The following is a 24,337-nucleotide window of genomic DNA, read 5'->3' as shown; positions in this document are numbered from 1 at the left end:
TCCCCCGAATAGGAATTCTTCATCTGTTTTCATAGATAGATCTTTAATGGTTATGACTGAGCTTTCAGACAATCTTTAAGGCTCTGAAATTTTAGGTTAAAAAAAATGTATGCATGTGTGTGTGTGCGTGTGTGTGTGCACGAGTGCACTTTTTTCCCCTTTGGGGAATGTTTGCAATTTTGTTTAGATTTTAGGTATCTGTGACTCAAAGCCTAAGATCTGTGGACTTAACTCAGTAACGAAGGTAAGAGAGAAAAGACTTTCAAAAACATACTTACCATAAAGCCTACTCTGGGTAAGAAATAACATATTAATTTTATTTTATTTTTAAAATTTTATTTTATTTTAGGTACCAAGATACATGTGCAAGATGTGCAGGTTTGTTACATAGATAAACATGTGCAATGGTGGTTTGCTGCACTATCAATCCATCACCTAGGTATTAAGCCCAGCATGCATTAGCTATTTTTCCTGATGCTCTCCCGCCTCCCTCCCCACCCTTCCCCAACAGGCCTCATTGTGTATTGTTGCTCTCCCTGTGTCCATGTATTCACATTGTTCAGCTCCCACTTATAAGTGAGACCATGTGTTGTTTGTTTTCCTGTTCCTGTCTTTGTTGGCTGAGGATAATGGCTTCTAGCTCCATCCATGTCCCTGCAAAGGACATGATCTCATTTGTTTTTATGGCTGCATAGTATTCCATGGTGTATATGTATCACATTTTCCTTATCTGGTCTATCACTGATGGGCATTTAGATTCCATGTATTTGCTATTATGAATAGTACTGCAATGAACATATGTGTGCATGTATCCTTATCATAGAATGATTTATTTTCATTTGAATATATATCCAGTAATGGGATTGCTGGGTCAAATGGTATTTCTGGTTCTAGGTCTCTGAGGAATCACCACACTGTCTTCCACAATGGTTGAACGAATTTACATTCCCACCAACAGTGTAAAAATGTTCTTATTTCTCTGCAGCCTTGCTGGCATCTGTTGTTTCTTGACTTTAATCATCACCCATTCTGACTGGTGTGAGATGGTACCTCACTGTGGTTTGATTTGCATTTCTCTAATGATCAGTGATGCTGAGTTTTTTTTCATGTTTGCTGGCTACAAACATTTCTTCTTTTGAGAAGTGTCTGTTCATGTCTTTGCCCACTTTTTAATGAGCTTTTTTTTTTTCTTGTAAATTTGTTTTAGTTCCTTGTAAATTCTGGGTGTTAGACCTTGGTTAGATGGACAGATTGTAAAAATTTTCCCTCATTTTGTGAGTCATCTGCTCACTCTGATGATAGTTTCTTCTGCCGTGTAGAGGCTCTTTAGTTTAATTAGATCCCATTTGTCAATTTTAGCTTTTGTTGCAATTGCTTTTGGCATCTTCATTGTGAAATCTTCACCCTTGCCTATGTCCTGAATGGTATTGCCTAGATTTTCTGCTAGGGATTTTATAGTTTTGGGTTTTACATTTAAATCTTTAAACCATCTTGAGGTAATTTTTGTATAAAGTGCAAGGAAGGGGTCCAGTTTCAATTTTCTGCATATGACTAGTTAGTTCTTGCAGCACCATTTATTAAATAGGAAATCCTTTCTCCTTTGCTTGTTTTTGTCAGGTTTGTTGAAGATGAGATGGTTGTAGATATGCAGTCTTATTTCTGAGTTCTCTATTCTGTTCCATTGGTCAATTTGTCTGTTTTAGTAACAGTACTATACTGTTTTGGTTACTGTAGCCTTGTAGTATAGTTTAAAATCAGGTAGGGTGATGCCTCCAGCTTTGTTCTTTTTGCATAGGATTGCCTTGGCTATATGGGTTCTTTTTTGTTTCCATATGAATTTTAAAGTATTTTTTTCTAATTCTGTGAAGAATGTCAATAGTAATTTAATGGGAATGGCATTGAATCTAAATTACTTTGGGCAGTATGGCCATTTTCATGATACTAATTATTTCTATTCATGAGCATGGAAAGTTTTTCCATTTGTTTGCGTCCTCTTTGATTTTCTTTAGCAGCTACTTATATTATTTTTAATGATGGACAGAGAGAAGTTTCGTACCATGGCAAGTGTATAATAACATCTGAATGCCTGAGGTTGAAAGTGTGCATGTATTACGGAAGCAACTGTATTATTTAGAGAGTCAGCGAGTGTACCTCTGACCAGCCTGGCAGTGGGGACATCTGATAAAAGTGTGCACTTGGCATCAAACTCCAGAACCCTGGGTGAGGGATCACATCTGGTTTATTGAAAACTGTTGCTAATTGTATCCAAAAAGGTCTACTTGGAAATGGGGGAAAAGGGGAACGATCCACAGATTTCCAGCTTCCTCTGATATGGATTTTGGAAGATTCCTGGAAAGATAGAAGGGTTGGAATATGTAAATAACCCAGCATCAGAATTGACAGAGAGGTGATGCTAAAGGACAATAAGTCGAAATGAGAATAGTTCTAGAAAGTTTGTACTGGAGGGTACCAGGTGGTTTACATACATCATCTGGCTAATTCTGACAGCAGCCCCCGAGGTAAACTTAAAAATATTACCCCACAGTTAGAAATGGGGGCAAGTGCAATTGGAGAAGGTTAAGTAGATGGCCAGGTGTCATTCAGTCACAGTCCTGGCATCAGTATTTGAATCTAGCCTGCTTACTCCGCAGCCTGTGTGCTAAGCCAGGGGCCAGCAAACTGTGGCTCACAGGCCAGATTCAGCCCACTGTCTTTATTTGGAAGTAAAGTTTTGATGGAATGTAGTCACTCTCATTTGTTTGCATGCTGTGTATGGCTGTGTCTGTGCTCCTGTGGCAGAGAGGAGTGGTTGTAACAGAGACTATCTGACCTGCAGAGAACTGAGGCCCTGAACAAATGAAAATTCAGGGCCTCCAGTTCATAAATTATTAATAATTTTAAAACGGTGATGGTAGAACACTAAACCAAGCAAATGGCCCTTCCAAAGTGTGGGGCTATGTGCGACTGCATAGTTCTTATGGCCTTGAAGCCAACTCTGGGCCCACAAAGTCTAAACTATGAATATATGGCACAGTATAGAAATATTTTCCTTGGATGTTTTTCTATTTCCAGCCCATATATATAAAGCTTCACTCTTCCACAAATGAGAGAAATGGATGAGGTTTACCACAAATGTAGACGGTCCCAAAGTATTTACCACAAAAAAACTATCCTTTAGTTTGAGATTCTGTCCTTATCCAATTTTTGGTGTTAAAATACTCTTTTCGATGAAATGATAGGAAGAGTTGATAATAGACATTTGCTTGTCTTATGTTCTTAACTGGCAAAATAAAAAGTTTATTACCATATGTCAAGAATCTAATTAAAAAAGAATTACCAGTGTAGTAGTCACTAGAGGTACATAATGTTAAATGGATAGACAGAAAAAACCAAAACACAGTGTTGAGTAAAACCCAGAGTGAGATATAAAGTGCAGCATCTCTGGCACACATAAATAAATACATGCTCTCTCTATTTCAAACATGTGTGCATATCAAAGATGTATACCAAACTTAGTGGCAATGGGGAGGGGAGGCTGAGATTGGGAATGGACTTGAAGAAAAAAGCATGAGATTAGACAAGAGAAAGGCCTTGTACCTATTGATTTTCATAATGCATCTTGAACTGAGAATGCAATTAACTGAACTGAACGTTTACTGTCTGAAATCCAAAACACAAACTGTCCTCACAGTGACACTTGAAATTCCGATTTGGAAGCACTCCCCCAATGCTCTGCAGGGCATGCTGAGATAGACAGGTCTGCTCCTGGCCACTGCCTCTCAGTCATCCCAAAGCCAGCATTCGAATAGCACTTTATGGTTTGCAAAGCTGTTTCTCTTTAATTAGCATTGATATTCTTATACCCACTTTATAGACAATAAACCTGAAACTCCAAAAGATTAAAATAATTGACCAATCAACACAAATGCGGCAGAACCTAGACCCATGCCAGGTCTTGCGACATTCAGTATTATGCTTTTTCTAATCTCACGATAAAAGTTGACTTCCTGATGGGGGAAGATTCATCATGCTTTAAGGGTGACAGCATAATTAGGAAAAGTTTACTTGTATGAAAAGTCTGTTGGTGACATCTTTGAATACACTTGCCGGTGAAGAAGGCATTCATCCCTCAAGGTCTCTACCTCTGTCTCCTTCTTTACTGTTTTCTCCCATTCTCATACCCGTCTTTACCAAATTATGGGGCCAAAGTGATCCTCAGAGGTGATTCCAATTTTGCACCAAGGTAGGACAAAAGTCAAACAGTGACACGATAGTAACCATTTATGCCTTAAATGATCTAATTATGATTTTCTAAGTCTCTTTAGTGTACTTGCCATATCAACAGCCTTGCAAATAGGCTGTTCTTACTCATGGCTAACTTGAATATTTCTGATGCATTTTAACTCTATTTCTGTTCTCCAAAAAAAAAAAAAAAGAGCCGCTTGTATTCTAATGCATAGTTGAAAATTGTTACTGAGTTTTCTACCCTACTTTGGACTAATTAAACCAAGATCTTTTGCATTGTTTTCATAAGGACCATTCACAAGACTATTCATTCTTGGTTTTCATTTATGTCACATTTTATACTCTTTTGTCCGCTACTTTGTCTTAGACATTGCATGGCCCATCTAGACACCTACTGTGATAGGCATCTAGACTAAAGGGATAGGCTAGACCAATGATGCTCAAAGTTTAGACCTTGGACCAGCAGCATCAGCATCACCAGGGAATTTCTTAGAAATATAAATTGTGGGGTACCACTCCAAACCTACTGAATGAGAAGTTTTGGGAATGGGGCCCCAAAATCTGGTTTAGCAAGCCTTCCAGGGAACTCTGATGCATGTTAAAATTTGAGAATTACTTTTCAGCGCACTCTTTCCTCTCCCTTTGTGAACAAAATACTTTTCAGTTCCATTTGTGTTGAGCATGGCCACATAATTTACATTGGCCAATGGAATGTTAGCGAATGTGATACAATCCTTAAATGTGCTTGTGTGGTTTGGGTTGGCTCTTGGGCTGCGGTGATTAAACATAAGAGGAATACGCACCTAGTCCAAGACAGTGTGGAGTTACATGGAACAGAACAGCTCAATTTTTTTCAAAGAAAAGTAAAAGCATAAATAAACTCTTAAGATGTCTGTCTCCCTTACAGTCTAGACTCCATGATGGGTGGACAGCTTAGGATGCATTAGAAAGCAAATACTTGCTCAGTCAATGAACTGGATGAGGCCAGTCTGTCATGCAAAATGCTAAAAATAACTAAATAAACCAATGCATGGAAAGAATTGATTACATAGTCCTTTATGAATAAAATAAATCCCCAATCATAGCAGATTAAGTGAATAAAGCAGATAAAGTAAATAATTTTCTCACAGTCTACAATGTCTGGAGGGAGACTGATGCTGTCCATTAGTTTTGTGGGCTGATGATCAAGGTCAGCATCTCTGTGGAGAAGGGGCTGGTACTGTTCAAGTTGGTCCCATTCTAGGTATTTTAATAGAGGGTATTTAATAAAGGGAATTGGCTATATAAACACTGAAAGAGCAGAGAACCAAGTGAAGGTAGTGAGACCCTCCAGATATTAACAGCAGCAGAAAAAACCAGGTGGATAAAAGGAATAACTTCTTACTTCTGACATCTTCTTTGCCCTATTTTTCTTTCTGGATTAGAGCCATTTCATCTGTTTATCACCTACTGTTTCCCTCATCATAGTAACAGTGCCTCATATTTGCTCACTGCATAGCTTGCAAAGCACTTTCATACATAGTTCTTGTATTATTTAATTTTGATTTTGATTTTCAAAATAGGTTTTAATGTAAGTAGATTTATCATTTTACGGATGGAGAAATCAAGTCTCAGTTGAGCATTAAATGCTAAGCAGAAAGTGATTTAGCCATTTGGGACAGAGCCTGGACTAGAGCCTGAGTGTCCTGTGTCCAACCTTAGGGCAGATTCCACATTTCCACATAGAACATCTCATAGTTAGCAGATGACAGTTAAGTAGAATGTCAAGAGGGGAAAGGTCTGGGGTTGGATACCTGGGTTCAAATTCTACCTCTAACCTCAGTTTTTTTGTTAAGAAACTTTGTTACTCTGAGTCTCACTTTCTCTTATTAAAATGGGATCATAAGACTGGGTGCGGTGACTCACGCCTATAATCCCAGCACTTAGGGAGGCTGAGGTGAGAGGATTGCTTGAAGCCAGGGGTTCAAGGTTGTGGTGGGCTGTGATTGTGTCACTGCTTTCTGGCCTGGGTGACAGAGTGAGACCCTGTCTCAAAAAATAAAATAAATAAAATGGGATCATAGTAGTACTTTCCTTATAAGGTTAATGTGAGGATTTAATGGGATACAATATGTAAAATGCTTACGAAAATCATCGCTAACCATATACATGAATCAAAGACCTTAACAAAATATCTCTTACTCTGTGAAGGGTGTATATGTGTATGTGTATGTGTTTGTGTGTGTGTACAAGGTAAGGGCGATGATTACAGTCTATCTAATAAAGATATTTTCTACTTAGTTAAATTAAAAACGTCTGTTATTCTTTATCTTAAATCTGAGCAATTCCAATTATTAAATGAATAAGTTTCTTACCAGTAGGCTGACTGCTTCAATACAACGGATTTTGGTTTATAAATATCAGCTAGAAAAACTAAAAACAAATTGAGCAATTCTTTAAAAAGAACTTTAAAAAATTGTAGTAGATTATATATGACGTAAAATTTAGCATCTTAGCCATTTTTAAGTGTACAGCTCAGTAGTGTTAAGTACATTCATCTTAAGTACAACTATCACCACCATCCGTCTTGAGAACTTCCTCATGTTGCAAAACTGAAACTTTATTTCCGTTAAATAACAACCCCACATTCCTCCCTCCCTCAGCCCCTGGCAATCACTGCTCTACTTTTATCTCCATGAATTTGACTCTTCTAGGTAATTCATATAAATGGAATTATGTAATATTTATATTTCTGTGCCTGGCTTATTTCACTAGTGTAATATCCTTAAGGTTCTTTCACATTGTAACATGTCAAAATTTCCCTCCTTTTTACAGTTGAATAGTATTTCATTGTATGTATATACCATATTTTGATTATTCGTTCATCTGTTGATGGACACTTGGGTTGCTTCCACCTTTTGGCTGTTGTGAATAATACTGCTCCAAACATGGCTACATGAGAAATTGTACAATTCTTACTCAAAGCAGCCTTCTTTGAGAAGTGAATAAAGAAGAAAAGTTTATGCAGAAAATGGTTTAGTGCAGTTATGCTACATTTGAATTAATAGAGTCTGGTTAGCTTATGAAGACATAAACGGAGATACCAAATTGGTTGCCTTAGGAGAAGTCAGACTTGAAAACAGAAACCTGAAAATTTTCAACAAAGAGAAAATTTCTAAAATCATAAAGGAAGTGATTTTCATTATGGTGGAGATGGGATATAATACGATCACTGAGGTGAGGAGGGTGTATTGAATTTTCAAGACTCATCCTTAAGACAAAGTACAGAAATTTAAGCTCAACAGAGGAATATAGATAAGTCAGAGAGAGAAAGTTCATCGCTTGAAGAAAATTTCAAGAACTGATATGTTATGAAGATAGTCTATAAAAGAGCTGAATTGGTAGAATGCAAAGGGTCATTCAAAAACAGGAAAGAATGCAGTTTCCAGAAATGGAGTGAAAATACAGTTATCTGAAAACTGAGGTCAGAGGAAATCTGCAGTAGGAGAGATGGAGAAATCATTCAGAAGGCATTTATTTACTTTTTAAACAAACAAGGCTGGGCATTTTCACTGTATTTTCCAAAGTCGGTCACAATATCTCCAGTACCCCATGTGCTTCTAGAATCTTGCCACACCAACATCAGGAACCAAAGTCAAATTCCCTTGTCTTCAAATCTAAGTAGGCTTGTGACTCACTTGCAACTAAGAAATTGCAGTGAAAATTATGGTGTGCGACTCCCAAGGCCAGGTCTCTAAAGGGTTCATAGCATCCACTTTGCTGCTAAAATGCTTGGTCTCAAAGCCTTCAGCTGACATACAGATAGTCCTCCCATCATCAGAGGGCCATGCCGTAAGGAAGCTCAACTATTCAGATGAAGAGGGACCACACAGAAAGACCTGGAGACTACGCAACAGAGAAGATGTTCAGAAGATCCCTGTTACATCTTCAGCAGTTGCATGAGAGACCCTGAGGCAGAATTCCTGAGACTATGGGTCAAAAATTAGCCCTTCTCTAGTTTCTAACTCATAGGAATTGAAGATAATAAGATGATTGCTGTTGTTTTAAACTACTACATTATGGTATTTGCCACATAGTCTTGGGCAGTCAGAGCACTATTTAAGGGCCAGGCACTGTTGTATGTACTGAAGTACTGTGCTTTGAAAATAGAGCTGTCCTTGTTTTTATGACATTTACAGATTGGTTAGAAACAGAGAAAGTGATAATATTTGGACAAACATTAGCCAAAGAGACAGGATGGGATGATCAAGAATAATGATAGAGAAAAATAGCAATGACCAAGTGTACCTACAACTTTCTTGACATCTGGGGGTGAATGAGACAGGTAAATACCTTATATGCAAGATGAGCCCTGTTCCTTTTCCACTTCCTTGCTGCTGGCCAGGAAAGGATGTGGAGAATGGAAAATACCAGGCAGAAGTAAATAAGAGGGAAAGAAGGAAACTTTAATGGCTCCCTGGGGACAAGTGTAACCTGAATGATGCAGAGGTGTTTTTCACCAGTTTCTGGAGATGAGCTAAATGCTGTTACAATAATCCCCCTTTTGGGGGCACTCAGGGGTCACGCTTCCTCCCAGGTACTTATTGTTAAGCAGTGGGCAGAACCATCCCTGGCTGTGGGTGCTTTGTGGCCAGAACAAAGGGCAAAACAAGTGTTTAACACTCTGCCGCCCTGCCGGGGCATAATTTATAGCATTTTAATTCTCCTACTTGTCTCTGCCTAAGAATTTCTTATAGCATTATTTAATGATGTGAATTCAATGGGCAATTTTAAAACCTACTTAATTTACGATTTCTTTCCTCAGTGATGCAGTGAGAAGTGCTGCACACCATACTGCAGAGGTAGCAGCCTAACTGTGATGCAGAGAAAAATCATCCAACACCAATTGATACTTAAGCAGCCTCCAGCTTTCTCTCCCAGGACCCCAATAGCCATGAGAGAATGCTAGGGAGTTTTACAGATCAAAGAAAGAGTGAATCATGTTAAAAGAACGGCATCAAACACATCTTACGCCTAGTCTTGGAATGCCCCCCCATGTCTTTAGATGTCCTACAATGTGAAGGGAATGAGTTTTACAGGGCAAATGCAATAGACACAAAGGAGCAAAGGATGTGATCTTAAATTGAGTCAGCAGTCTGGGAAGAAAGACATGAAGAATATGCCCAGTAGCACTGGAGAAACTTGTTACTGTAATAAGCTCAGGAATCACATGTACAGATTTCTGACATTAGTGAATATATATTAGTAAATTAGGGTGGCTATGAATATTCACGATTCTTCTGAACGGACCAACCACAATGACTGACAATAGGCAAAAGATAGAGAGGGTGGAAATGAGGGATAGAACAAGCAGGTGCCACGAGTCCTATTCTGGCAGATAACGTCTGATTCACTCTTACCAACTCTGCTCCCAACATGTTTCTCGATCAGAGCAGTGGCAAAACTGATAGGTAGCAAGAAGGAGTCTCACCCACAGGTTAAATATTCCACTCCTCCCAGGCAAGTTAGAGCGGCTCATCATGTCTTATGGTAAATCAATTTCAGAACATTTGTTCTTGGCATCTGGCAAACCAGTAGGTCACAGTTTCAAATCCAGGATCATAATAACTAAAGGGCGTTACCTCACCTGGGAGAAACTTCAGACGACCTCTGCGCAGTCTCATACAAAATGAAGCTTCAGTCTCAGCTCAGTTCTTAATAGCAAAATGTCTGCATCACTCAACTGATGCCAGCAGTTAACAGAAGGAAAAGCTACCAGGTCTCCCCTCCTCATCTTGATATTTGAAGCTGGTGAGAATGTGTCTGATCATACGGATGGAAAGCTGCAGACATCAAAATTATCAACGGAGCCCTTTCACAAGCATAAAATCCAAACTGGAGAGAGAATGGAGAGAGAGACAGGCTCAAATTAGTATCCAAACATGCCGGTTTCCTAATGCTCATTCAGACAGAGGTCAATGGCTGGAAATTATTGAAATGAGGTCGATGTCAAGGGGACGCTGCAGATACAGCTACTTCCTGGCACCAGTGATTGTATGCCTACAGTCTCAGGATCCTGCTTCCATCTCCACATTGGGAAGAGTCCTTAAGTATCTGCTGGTGCAACTTTCCTCCCTGTCACCGAGTTGAACAAACGTAGGGAGTTTTAAACTTTGAGACTTGCTGAGGCTAAATTGAAGCAGCAAATTTCCTATCGTGAGATTCAGGAGAGTCACCTGTTCTACCCCAGATCCCACCAGGGGCATACTTTCAGAATCTATTTACTTTCACTCTCCTGTCATCTCCTCACTCTGCTTCTCCATTTACCGTGATGGGGTGCCATCCACGTTGTGCCAGAAGGAAGCCATTTTGAAATATTCAGTTAGTTTCCTTCCTTCCTTCCTTCCTTCCTTCCTTCCTTCCTTCCTTCCTTCCTTCCTTCCTTCCTTCCTTCCCTCTCTCCCTCCCTCCCTCCTTCCTTCCCTCCCTCCCTCTCTCTTTCTTTTTTCTTTCTTTCTTTCCTTCTTTCTTACTATCCATGCTGCACCAGAAGAGAAGCCATCTTGAAATCCTGTTTCCTCTTTCCTTTCTTCCCTTCCTTCCTTCTTTCCTTCCCTCCCTCCCTTCCTTCCTTACTTTCCTTCCTTCTTTTCCTTTCCTTTTCTTTTCTTTTTTTTTCTTTTCTTTTCTTTAACAGAGTACCATGAGAATTATTTTTCATTTTGTCAGGCCTACAAATGTAAACCATCTAAGACCTAAGGAAATATTGAGGCTTACGTTAGGGTTTTTTTTACTATTATTCCATTTGAAAGGCCCAAGACCTGACTGAGTGGCTCATGCCCTTGCAATTTGGGAGGCCAAGGTGGGATTATCTCTGGGAACCAGGGGTTTGAGATCAACCTGGGAGAGTGTGGGACCCTACCTCTCTAAAAAAAAAAAAAGATAGTCCAAAGCCAGGCATTCTTGGCTCTGAAAGAGATGGAAGGTCAGGGAAAGAGGTACGTACATGTGTTTTTAAAAATCTCTAACCACAAAGGTGCATCATGACATCCACAAAGATGCATTGCAATGTTTTTGCTGTGGTTTTTTTGTATAAATTTAAGGGGTACAGAAGCAATTTTTTACTGGGGTATACAGTATGGTGATGAACTCTGAACTTTTAGTGTATTTATCACCCGGATAATGTATATTGTATTCAATAAGTTATTTTTCATCATCCGCCCCCTTTCACCCCCTCCTTCCAGGTCTCCCATGACCATTGTTCTATTCTCTGCAGCCATGGCCCATGGGTACCCACATTGGTAAAGAAGCTCAGAAATATCTTCTATTTTTGGTGGGTTGGGGGAACCATTCAGAGGTGACAAACAGAATTAAATAATGAAACTAGGTTTTTCTTGAGCGGAAAAAATATATAGCTAGGACGTACGACCAGACACTGCTAAAAGTTGATGAAGGAGCTCTTTGTGTGCTAAAATGCTGGTGAAAAACCCCAGGCCTTTCCATATTTCAATGCTGCTCTCTGAGCAAGGGCCCTGTGGCACCCAGCGGGAGGCAGGCTGTCAATGACCTGCTTCACCAGCACCCAGAGTCCAGAGAGGGGGACTGGTCGGGTCATCCGAAAGATCTTCCTTCTGAAATGCAGGCTCCCCACGAACACCACCCAAGACACTGAGGTTGAGGCAATGTGTTTATTGTTTTATGTTAAATATTGAAATTCATTTCAATATTGAAAATATGAAAGAGAAAAAGTTGTGTGCAATTCAGCATCTGACTTTACTTCACTTTAGAGCAAGATCATAAAAACAAAATAAAAAAACTACTTTCTTAAAATTTATGTTAACCCCTTCACTCCATAGAAGAATATGACTTACAATACACAGGATTTCTTCCCCGTCTTCCACTATACCACCAAACAAAAGGGAGGAGAATAATCTGTCATGTATTATTTTACATATACTTGAAGAGTTCAGATATTCTTAAATGTAAAACTTTTAAATGCAATATAAAACATCTTCAAATGAAAGATATAAATATGCTTTTTGATTTCACAAAAGAAACACTTCATAATTTATAGTATCCATTCTTGAGGAAATAACACTTTCACTGCTCATGAATTATTGCTTTCTTCTACATGGTTAAATATTCACTGTCTGTCTGTCTGGTTCATATTTTTTCTGTTTATTTTCAGCACTCTCAGAAATAAAGAATACATTTGAAACTCAAAGCACAAGGAATTTTATGATAAATTGTGGCAAACTGGCAGAACCCAGATTGATATGTTAAACATCTACAAACCAATGCAAGCAATTGGGTTGGTTACGTCCCAATGATGTCTAAGGCTCCATGGATAATCTACCAGAATTGCATCACTTAAAAATAATTATATCAATTTAATTTCCTTTAGGGAAATATGCTTAGAATTTTTAAATCCTATAATCTGTTAAGATTTAAGTACATGACATGTTTTTATCACCACTAAGCTAAATTATCTATATGTTCAAAATTGTATTCAAGTGCAAAAAATCCTTAAACAGTGGTTAGAAAAGCAATACAGTATTACTAGAAGCTTGCCTAGACATTATATAAAAATGCTTGAATTGTAAACTTCACAGGTAACTTATATACCATATATCATGATAAATGTATGTGCTTTGTTAATTCTTCTCTGATTTGGTTGTATACATTTCATGAGTAGAAAAACCAAAATAGGGATAAAGATGCTCAGAAAAAGCTTGGTTATGAAACAGATTGGAATTTGGGTTTTAGTCATCAAAGATGTGATAAACAACACTGGGCATTAATGCAGAAAACAGATTGAGCTTTTTAATGGGACATCAAATAAGACTTTATTAGCATCTATTAGGTTCAACCCAAAGCTCAGGAAATAGCATTAATGAGCATCATATATCAGTCTGTCTGTTATTAGATAACAGTATCCCTTAAAACTAGCAAGCCGTATAGTACTTTATACTTTTTTACCTTTATCTTTAGAATTAGCTGACATTCTATTGTGTTACACTGGCCTTACTATTAGTAATAGTGAACCAATTTATAAACCCATTAGTGACACTTTTTCCAGAAGATAAAAACAGTCAAAATTATCTGGCAGCAATTAATCTTAATGGCTGTATGCAGTAAACAGCAATGGGCTAATTCCAGCTCTGTCAGCCCCATCAAACAATCCCGCATTAGGCAGCTTTTCAGTGATCCATTAAGCATATTCAGAACAACAACAAATTCAATGCTGAAGGCATATGCACTAAACATTACAACAGTGATCTTCTGAAGCCATCATTATCTCTTAAATAGTACTTCCCCCATGTATTATCATTATGCTGTACATTAGAAATACTTTGATTAAACTCCCTTAATTCATAACAGACAGCTGCAGACCATTTATGCAGTTAATCTCAACACAACAGCTATTGAGGAAATATAACAAATGAAGGCTGTAAACTGGAAGTCATTACTATGAAAGATACTGGTTTTCTAGCCCTCTTAGAGCAGAGTGCACCATAAGGGTGGGCTTTGGGCCTACAATAATGGGGATGAAACCGTTAATGCCCTTGCACTTTCCTGTCACATCTGTCCCTGGGGTTGTTGTGATCTAGGTGGGGCATGTGACCAGTTTAGGCTGAGCTATGTATCCCACACATTGACCAACGTAAGGGCTCCAGGAGGACCCAAACTATGGTTAACTTCTAATTTTCCAGCTTTGGTAGTAAGAAGTCAAGGTTTTGACTGAGTACAAATAATCTCATTGATTTCACTGAATCATGACTGTAAAGCACTGAAAAACTATCCTGGTTGTACCCTAATAATATCATCATTAGCAGTAGTTTGTAATTTCTTTTCCAAGAAGTAGTATCTTTTAAAGTTTAATTCATAATACTTGAGTTTGCATATATTAAAAAAAAAATCCCTACTGAATTTCCTCTGTAAACTTTCTTTCTCATGTGATAGTTTCACTTATCAATTCAGAAAAGTTTTACATGAAAAAAACAAAAAAATAAAAACACCTCCTAAATTCAAGGAGCCACACCCCAATTTCATGTTTTGCAGAATAAAATACGCACTGGCTTAATTTGATGAACGAGAAAACTGTGTCGATTTTCTCCACACTACACCTTCACAGAACCTTTCCTTTTCGCAGGTAGAGAAGCCATAAACATGTGTATGAATGGGCTCTATGTGTCTGACATTTTTTTTTCTTTCTATAGGGTTTATTTCAAAGTCCTAAACCACAGACACCGTGTCTACTTTTTGATGAAACGGTCAAGTAATTAGAACATAAATTTAGAGTCCCCTTGCCAACTCTGACAGTACTTTCAGCTTTGGGGGTTAGCATAAATGAATTAAATATTGATTCAAAATATAAAGTACTGTCATTATAAAGCAATAAGGGTCTAGCTTTCGGAGGGAAAGACCAATCCCCGTGGCAGTTTACACTGAATGTCTAAGGAGATTTCCACAATCGCGGCTAGATTGACCCATCCCTCCAAGGTCCCCATGAACACAAGAATATTAATATTTGCTGCTCAGTCTCCTTAGTCACCTTTGGTGCTGTAGAGATCCCTCCCTATACTGTCCCCCACACTCCCTGCTCCCACTTCTTGAACATAGTGCTTTGAAGAACAGCAGCTCTGGGGAGCAGAGCTTTTCTTAATTTTTTTCCCCTTAAATTTGTTTGAAAGGCATGGGTATTGTGACTGCTGGCTGACTCCCTTGTTTCTCAGACCTTGCATTTATAAGAAAGCTCTGGCGAATCCCTTCTGGACACCTGGGCATGCTGATATTGAATTCTGGCTTACAGTGCAGTTTAAAACAACCAGGATTTTCACCCGTGTTGAAAGGTCTTCCCATTCTGAGCCTGAGCTTCCTGCCATGTGAGTTATAAAGCACTACTACTGGTTGTTGAGGTGCTCAATAAGTCTGAGAAATAATGCCACTCCTTAGAAATTGACAATGCATGTCAATATAGTAAAACCTCTGAGAAGTTCTAGAGAAAGAAAGCCTGTTTAACTGTGATTAACTTAGCATGCTCAAATTTACTTGGCTGAGTTTTTTTTGTTTGTTTGTTTTTTAAATAGAACAACCGTTAACATCTTATAGGGCACTAATGTTTTACAGAATATATTTTGGGATGTGTTTTTCTAAATTCCTGGTTGTGATATTTATGCCTCAAGATTGATCTGTGGCAGGAAAGAACAAATTTGCAAATTAATTAATTGTGCTTTCTTCTGATTTTTGTTTGTAAGCTTTTGTTTAGCTTAAAGATACTCCACTGTTGAAAGTCATCAGCAAATGAAATTAAGTTTGGAATTCACAAACTTATTTGACTTTTATTTTTGTCATTCATTCCAAGAACCTAAATTCAGTAAACAATGTTCCTATAGGCATTTTTCTGATTGAGACATAAGGTTTTCTTCAACTAATGATTAGATTTTCGTAACTGATGTTAAACATGGATAATTGATAAATGTGCTCCTTTTTCCTTCTATGGAACATTATCTTTAGCTACAACACAATGATGTTTAGAGTTCTATCATATTTAGAGTTCTATCTAGATATATTTACATATATATAAAGTAGGAGCATCTTGCTTAGCTAGAGACCAAGATTTTCAAAAGACATAATAATATGTCTTTTGATATAAGATATATATATATATGTTCTCTATTCAGGAAACTCCCAATTATGAGTAAGGAACTTCTATACTCATTCAAAGTACATTGCTTGGGATCTCAGATTACATTTTTCCAAAGGAATTTATTACAAGTTGTCATTACGTTCTAGATTTAACCTATAAAAGTCTGTTTAATCCACAGCAACTGCATTGCTGAAATGCTAGGTACACTAAGAAAATAAGCGAGACGTCAGCAGGGTTGTCATGCTGATAAGTTAAATTAAGTAGAAAAATAATAAGGTGAAAAAATTGAGTAAGAGATCCTTTAAAAAGTTTGATCTAAAATACTGATGCTTGAAGAAACATAGGTTTAATTTTAAAAGTTGCAGTATAGGCCAAGACTTGTGTGTACATGTAAACGTGTGTGTCTATGTGTAGCTTTGGCAATATTTCCAAGGGAATATCCTTCCAAACTCACGTCCTCACTCCCACAGCCCTCCATGATACAGATGTTTCACATCAGGTCTCATTCCAGGAGAGAGGGATGAGAATCCTCTGTGGCATATATGTGAAATGAAGATAGAGAATAGGAAAAAGATTGTTCTTTACAAAATCTAGGCAGGAACTGGCAGCATGAAGGAAAGGGGAAAGTCATTCTAAGTGTGTATGTGAGAGGGAGAGAGAGTGAGCGAGAGCAGAGAGGAGGGGAAGAGAGAAAAAGGGGCAGGAAAAGAGCCAACACTTTGGATGGACTTAGATGAAGTGTGAGCAGTGAAACACAGAAAAACTTGGGGGGACCCACACCTGTGCAATGATTTTCTGAAGGTGGACATTCTGAGAAGGAAGTCAGGAGAAGGGGAGTAGGCTTGCTACTATATGCCTGGTGTCTGGTTTGTCTTGATTTTTGCCTCAAACATCTGTATAACCACCAAATCCCACATTGTTGTTGATTCCTGTCCTAGAGCACAGTTCTGCTGGCTAAGCTCTGACTTCCTTTCCTTAGTTTGTTGTCTGGTTCTCCGCTAAGCTGGTGCTTGGGTGTCCTCAAACTGGTCAGCCATTTTTCCCAGAAGGATGAGTCCTGTGTCCTGCCCTACCCCACACCTCGACAGCTGATGCTGACCCTTCTCTTTCCCACCCAGCTCTCGCTTCCTCCTGGTCCTCACTCTCACCTCTGCAGAGCTCCTGGCATGCTTCCTGCCATTCTGCGTCCTCCAGGAGCTTCTGACCACTTGGGCTTCCCAACCCATCCTTTACACTGCACCTAGAGTCCTCTTAACATAAGGCCTTGTCAGAACTCTGAGTCCCATGCTTGATAAAAGTCTGCGTATTTTTAGCAGGACCCATCCTCTGCCAACTCCACTATTTTGTTTCCCACATCCTGAGCTCCAAGTCTCTGGACCGCCTGTCTGTTCGTAAATGCACCATGTTGACTCTCACTTCCGTGTCTTTGCCCATCTCTGTTTCTTTCTCCCAACTTTTTTCCTATTAACCGACTTTTACTCATCAATACTAAGTTCATTTATTATGTCTTTTGAAAATCTTGGTCTCTAACTAAGTAAGATGCTCCTAGTCACTGAATTATAATTCACTGAACTGTAATTACTTCCCTTTCTCACTGAACTGCTTGAGAACAAGAATGATGTCTTTCATTTCATAGCACAAGCAAATAGCATACTTCTTGGAACGTAGTAGGTACTTTAAAAATGTTTATGGAATAAATGAACCAATATACAGAAATACCACGTAGAGTGACTGCTCCTTCTTTCTGGCATAATACAAAATTGCAGAATTTTAAAATGGTTAACAGTTAGTTATTAGGTAACAGAAGTTAACTGTATTCTATAGGGAAAAGGATGTTTTTAGGATCCCTGTGAAAAGATCAGTAAGTGCTGATCTGTGTGTGGTAGGATTACAGGTGATTTTGTTTTACTTTTATGTGCATGAGTGCATTGCCTAAATTTTTAGAAAGAACATGGTTGTTTTTATTATAATATAAACAAGAGCATGAATCCTCAAAAAATGAAGTGTCTCCTTAACATGCTTCATAGCTTCACAAGGAAACAGAATACACAGGGCATATTGCTGCTGTTTTTGTGGCTCCTGCTTTCTTCTGCATTCCTTGTTTCTCTGTTTCTTTCCTCTTCCTTGCTTTTCTTTTCCAAAAAGTCACTGATAGCAGCCTTGGCCTGAACTCGGTGAGATTTGGATCGTGTTCGCACAGTTAAAATGCTTCCTATTGGATATTTCAAATATTTACGCATCAGTGTCCTTATTACTACGTCTCAGATAATCTGGACTCCTGTCCATCACTGACCAGCTCATCCTTATGGTCAACGTGTCCCAAAGTCATGGCGGCAAGAATGCTGGAGAGCATTTCTAGGGAAACGGTTTATCCTAAAAGGGGTATGTCAGAGTCAGTCATTTATTTGCTTCAAGACACATGATACCAGTTTCTCCTAAGGAGGTTGAGTGACTGGTTTACCAAACTAAAATACAGAAACCCAGCCAGACTCCCCACATGCCTCCCTCCCACAGCCAAGTGTATCCTGAGTCATCCTGTAGAGCATGAAGGCAACACCTCTGGCCACAATGGGGCCGAGAAGAGTACACCCATAAAATGTTGTGATGGGCTAGTGCTTCTGAGCTCCACTCAATGGGCCTTTCATTCCTATGAAAGTTAGCAAATCCTCTTAAATAGCAATGCAATATGGAATGTTGTTTTCACAAGTCTACTTATACATATTGAGAGAAATTGGTACACTAGTCTAATAGCATTAAAGATGATCTAGAAAAAGGCATACTGACACTTGGAACACACTGGCCTTCTACATTCATAACAGCATCAGGGACTGTGGTCTTCTGTCTTGATCATGAGGTTCAATAGACTAAATCAATTAAATGCAACAAACATCAAGCGGGTACCTAATAATTTAAGGTACCGTGATGGAGGTTTGGAGAATACAACCAGAATGAAATATGATCCCAGTGGTCAAGGTGTGTAGAAAGGAACTGTGATAAAAATGCTTTTCTCTTTGACTATAACTCAGTATGAAAACATGTTTATTTCCATTCATTAGATTATTTTATTTTAGCTGATACTTATTCTCATACCCTTCTTAAAAATTTCAGTAACTTACAAACTACATTATCCATACATTTTAAGCAAGCTTCTATTTGTTCATTGATGTCATTTATTTATGACTTCACCTAACAAATATTTATTTAATGCTGCTATGTGTCAGGAACTGTTCTACAATCTTAGAGAGGTAGTGGTTCAATACACACACACACACATTTTTATTACACAGTTGACTCTTGAGTACCACAGGTTTGAAGTGCACAGGTCCACTTACAGATGCATTTTCCTCCACCTTTGCACCCTGAGACAGCAAAACCCACACCTCCCCTTCCTCCTCCCCAGCAGCCTACTCAACGTGGAGACTACAAGGATGAATACCTTTATGATATTATATACCTAAAATGTTATTTTCTTTTCCTTATGATTTTCTTAATAACATTTTCTTTTTCTCCAGCTTTATTTATTGTAAGATACAATATATAGTACATATAACACACAAAATATGTGCTAATTGGCTATGTTATTAGCAAGGCTTCTGGCCAACAGTAGGCTATTAGTAGTTACATTTCAGGGGTGTCAAAAGTCATAGGTGGATTTTTGACTGAGGAGGGTTAGTGACCCTAACCTTTTCATCGTTCAAACGTTAACTAGAGACAGATACATATATATGTGAATGTGTATATATGTGTATGTGTGCATATGTATACATATGCCTGTTTGTATATGTGTATATGTATAACATACATACACTCAAACATACACATACATATCTTCCTTTTTAGAAATTAATAAGAGCTGTGAAGAGAAAGCAAGCAGCATGAGGGGTTAAGAGACTCAGGAGATGGGGTGTGGCAGGGAAGCTCTTCTGAAAATTTGGCATTTGAGTGGAAACTTACAAAGGTCTCGAAGGGAGAGCACCAAGCCACGCTTCCCATCAAGTGCAAAGTCCTGTAGCAGAATGAGGTGGGGGCATCTGCAGAGCACCAGCAAGGCCCACGTGGCCATGACAAAGGGGCTGAAGGGTGAGGGGTGGGTGGGAGATGAGGGCCGACCCGGGTTCATGCTCCAGACCAGGGAGGCTCATAGGCAGGGTGACTGGTATGAGTTTCTTTCCAATTGTGGAGAGCTCTGAGTCTAAAGAAATTTAATCTGACTTTTATCTTAAAAAGATAACTCTGACTAGTGGAAAATATCTGTAAAATAAGTTGAAGGACCTGCTCTGTCATTTCCGACCCAGGTCCAAATTAGTTTGCAGAAACACACTAACTCTTTCCTAGTTTCAATGCACTGACAGTAATTTGTCAATACAGTCACTGTTATCAAAGTGCAATTTCCACCTAGAAGATGTAAGTAAAAACCACATTACAACTAGAGGTTCCCAGTGATGAACTCCTGTCTCTAGAGGTGTGCAAAGAGATGATTCACTGCTAGGGCATTGTAGGAGTAATTTCTACCTTAGGGGACAATAACCTTGGGTACCTCTAAAATCCTGTGTTTTCTGAGAGTTGTTAGTTCTCTGGATTCCTTTGCTTTCTATTTAATAATATAAATGGCACATGGTTCTAGATTTAAGATAAGACATAGAGAGTTCAGTGGATATTGTGTTGGGCTTTCCACATCTCGTTAGGACTCAAAACACTCCTTTCGTCAGCTGCTGGACATGGTGGTAGCAGATCAGCCGCCAGCCTCTCCCGAAGGCGTCCCTGGCTGGAGAGAGCAACCTGACTCAAAGTCATGCCTCTTCTTGGGGAATCCTGTATCAGCCATTGATTAGTGTAGGGGAATAATGACCTGACCCTCTTGCCTCAACTGGAGACCGCATGGAAAGGCTTTTATCTCCAGAGCTCCCCAAGATCAGCTGGACTCTGTTGAGGCCGCCTTTTCCCTTCTAGTCCTGCCTCGTCTCCTTCCCTTCCTCCATGTGGGTCCCTATAGGTATCCTTATTCAATCTCCTGCCCCATAAGCCCCAGTTCTGTGTCTGCAGCCTGGGGAGCCCCAGTAGAACTATTGTGTAAGAAAATGAAGTGCTTTTGATGTCATGCATGCAATGAGAGCCCAGGGTTCCTGTTAGAATCTTGAAGGTGCCTGTCATCACGTTTGCCTTGGGGGGCTATCAGCCAGGGAGCTGTCTCACACCGTGTTCAGAGAAAGGGAATTTTCTCTCTGGGAATTTTCAGCCACGCTCCATGGAGGGAACGATGTGTGCACAGCACTGGTAGCTCAGTAAATATGTACTAAAAATTAAAAATATACACTTCAAACCTTTACCCTGTGCTTGGATTTGGAAGGTCCTGTAGACCATTCTGAGCCACAAAGCACATGTGGGCGCTAGGGACAAGGCCAGCTCTGGAGGTGAGGGATGACTTCTGCAGTGTTACGTGAGAAAGGGAAAAAACAGGCCTATATTCCTGCCACATTCTCTGCAAACTGCAAAGGAAAACTGAGCTATCCAGCAAGGCTGACTGAGAAGATAGAGCAGCGCTGTTAGTGAAATTCAGAAATCATTTAAAGGACAGAAATGTTTACTTTCTCAAATATCGTGAGCAAGTGCTACAAAGCATAACTTCTCCTCCCCTCAATTTTATATCTTCCTCTGATATTTTATCATAATACTTTTATGGCTTTTTCTGAAGTGTTTTGAGAAGATAATTTTTTTGCAGGTATCTTTCATATGCATCAGCTTATTGGCATAAACAAGTTAGATAATAAATTTAGCTACAATACAGAAAGACATTAAACATAATGTGTACAGTATAAAGGCCACTGGAATGAAGTTGACATTTTATTGTATTTCAGCATAAAAATACAGGGCAACTTTTGTGGACATTATTAATAATTTGAATTCTGTACATGCAAAAGACATCCAAATATATTGTCTTAAAAGAACAAATGCTCAGTCAATGCACCATAGGTTTTTGATCAAAGTTCATTACCTCCATGCTGTTTGTGGCGTAGGTGAGCCACGGTGACTATTAAGTTTTTCCAAGAAGTGAAATGGTTCAGTGGCTCAGGCTTGGGAGACCCAGTTGGCTTCAGATCCTGGTCTTCCCCTCCATAGCTGCATGGCCTCAAGCAAGTCACTCAGTTTTGATGGCTCAGTTTCCTCATCTGTAAAATGGAGATGGAAATCATAGTACCTAACTTACAGAGTTGTTTTAGAAGTTAATATACATCAAACACGTTGAACAGTGGCTGGCACGTAACAAACTGTAACTAACTATTCTTATTCAAGTGAATTTTCACCCCTAAAACATGCATTCAAGATATTTTGAGGCAGTCTGTTTCCCATGCACCAGACCTGGTTTCTCCCGTTTGACAATGTCACCAAAATGATATTGGAGGACCAAGCATTGTGCCAAGATAAGGCAGACACCCAGTCCCCATGGAAGTGTCCTTGGTTTTTCTGCCATTTCTAGCTATGGGATTCATTTATCATAGCTTTGGGGAAATACTTTACATACTTTATTTCTCTTTTGGACACATGGACACAAAATACTTACCTATTTAGAGTTAAGTGCAAAATACTTAGCTATTTACAGTTAAGTGCAAAATACTTGCTGAATAATTAGCTTACACAGTGTCCAATATGAAAGAATATTGGGGCTGGGTGCAGTGGCTTACGCCTGTAATCCCAGCATTTTGGGAGGCCAAGGCAGTCAGATCACCTGAAGTCAGTAGTTCAAGACCAGCCTGGCCAACACGGTGAAACCCCGTCTTTACAAAAATACCAGGCTAAGCTGGGCATGATGGTGGGTGCCTGTAATCCCAGCTACTCAGGAGGCTGAGGCGGGAGAATGGCTTGGACCAGGGAGGCGGAGGTTGCAGTGAGCCAAGATCTCTCCATTACACTCTAGGGGCGATGAAGGAGAAAAGAAAGGAAATTGGAGGTAAAAAGTAGACTTTGTTAGCATCTGTACTAGGTAGGGTCTGGCATCCTTCAAGAGGGTTTGCAATAATTGGTTGAAGTTCTATTATTGCATCTGCACTTGGGCATTGACAGGTTGGTCTTACCCACTAGATTCCAGACATGCTGTAAAGAGGGCTTGCTTTGGAGTCTGTCAGACCTGGCTTAGACTCAGACTCTGACAAAGCGGGTGAGTTATGCGGCTATTCAGTGGCATCTAATATCCTATCCCAAAGGACTACTGTGAGCAGGAAGGAGGCATCAAATTTGGCAGTGCCTGATGAGGTCAGGCCAGGACCCAGGAACCTCTATACCCTACCATGCTCAGATATGGTAAGTGCTTTTGTATCTGTAAAGCTAGATGCTTGGCACATCATGGGTACTTCACTCATGATTGCTAAATTTGAATTTGTGACAAGTCATTTCAAAATTCAGATCTAGGATCAAAAACACAGCATCTGTCAACATAAACAGTAGTTCATGGTTTTCCTCCAGTCCAGGAGTCTTGTTTCAGTAATCAATTCTTCTCCAAATGTCTTCATTCCATAAATAAAACAAACAAAAAATAGGTAAGAGGTTTGTTCATTTCAACTCCCACAATGTAGCTTACACTCAGAGTTTGGAAGCGTTTTCCAATTTTAGGCATCTTATTTCTCTGTTCTCTGAAATGGGTATAACACTAAAGAACTTGCTAAAATTTAGTGTAAAGTACGTTCTCAGCATTTGGACTGTGCATTTCATTTGAATCGTGTTATTCAAATTCAGTTTTATTAATGTAAATGACTAGAGATTCAATATGCATGTCCACAAAGTGATACTATTGTGAGTTATGGGGGAAATAGTCATTATAAGAGCATCCAAGGGCAGACAGAAAAGTTTATAGCCATGGGCTAATTATCCTTTTCATGTCTCAAGTTTATATTATGGTGAAAATTCTTCTAAGTTTAGGTGGCTGCTAATGTGAATCCTAACTCAGTTATTGGATATATTTATCATGGTGGTCTTTCTTTAACGTTTCTACACTAAGTGGAGTGGACATGGACATTCAGAATACTACATATTCTGAAGCAATAAAATCTAATATGCTGTAATATTATTTCCTGTTTCTATTTAAGATAGATACTTAAATGCCAACTTACATTTTATTCAATCTTTAATTTTTTTTAAATAATGAATTTTCTCACTGCATTCCCACCCCCTCACACTTTTTTGAGTCCACCTCGCTGGATTTCATGAAAATACAGCCTTCACACACAACAAAGAAGGAACTTTCTGGAAGGTTGTGCTATAGAACCGCAGTCTTCTCTCTCAAGTCAAGTACATTTCTGTCTTTCTTAAAGCTACAAAGCTACAACAATGTTTATATTCATATGAAGTATTTCAGCAATTCATAGCCAATTTATCAATGACCACGCAGCTGCAGGCACTGCAGTTTAAAAAAATATACCAGCTCACTTAGTGTTTACATAGGATCTGAAAGCCCCACGTCCTGGCAGGGGG

General features: G+C 39.0%; 1 long non-coding RNA gene across 1 annotated transcript in view; it reads right to left on the bottom strand.

Annotated features, from left to right (window-relative positions):
- LOC105730358 (uncharacterized) overlaps positions 1-24,337 on the bottom strand; it is a 104,756-nt gene that overhangs the window by 1,864 nt on the left and 78,555 nt on the right. Inside the window, exons 2-3 of the long non-coding RNA XR_001110466.1 lie at positions 21,867-22,041; positions 9,872-10,119 (exon numbers count right to left, since the gene is read on the bottom strand). This is a non-coding gene — a long non-coding RNA (uncharacterized LOC105730358). The remainder of the gene's footprint in view (positions 1-9,871; positions 10,120-21,866; positions 22,042-24,337) is intronic.

The sequence above is a fragment of the Aotus nancymaae genome, unplaced genomic scaffold (assembly GCF_030222135.1).
Source record: "Aotus nancymaae isolate 86718 unplaced genomic scaffold, 86718_ANA_hifiasm-v0.15.2.pri h1tg000131l, whole genome shotgun sequence".
NCBI classification, from domain to species: Eukaryota; Metazoa; Chordata; class Mammalia; order Primates; family Aotidae; genus Aotus; species Aotus nancymaae.
The sequence above is the reverse complement of the archived record's forward strand: the minus strand, read 5'-3'. Positions and strand labels throughout refer to the sequence as shown.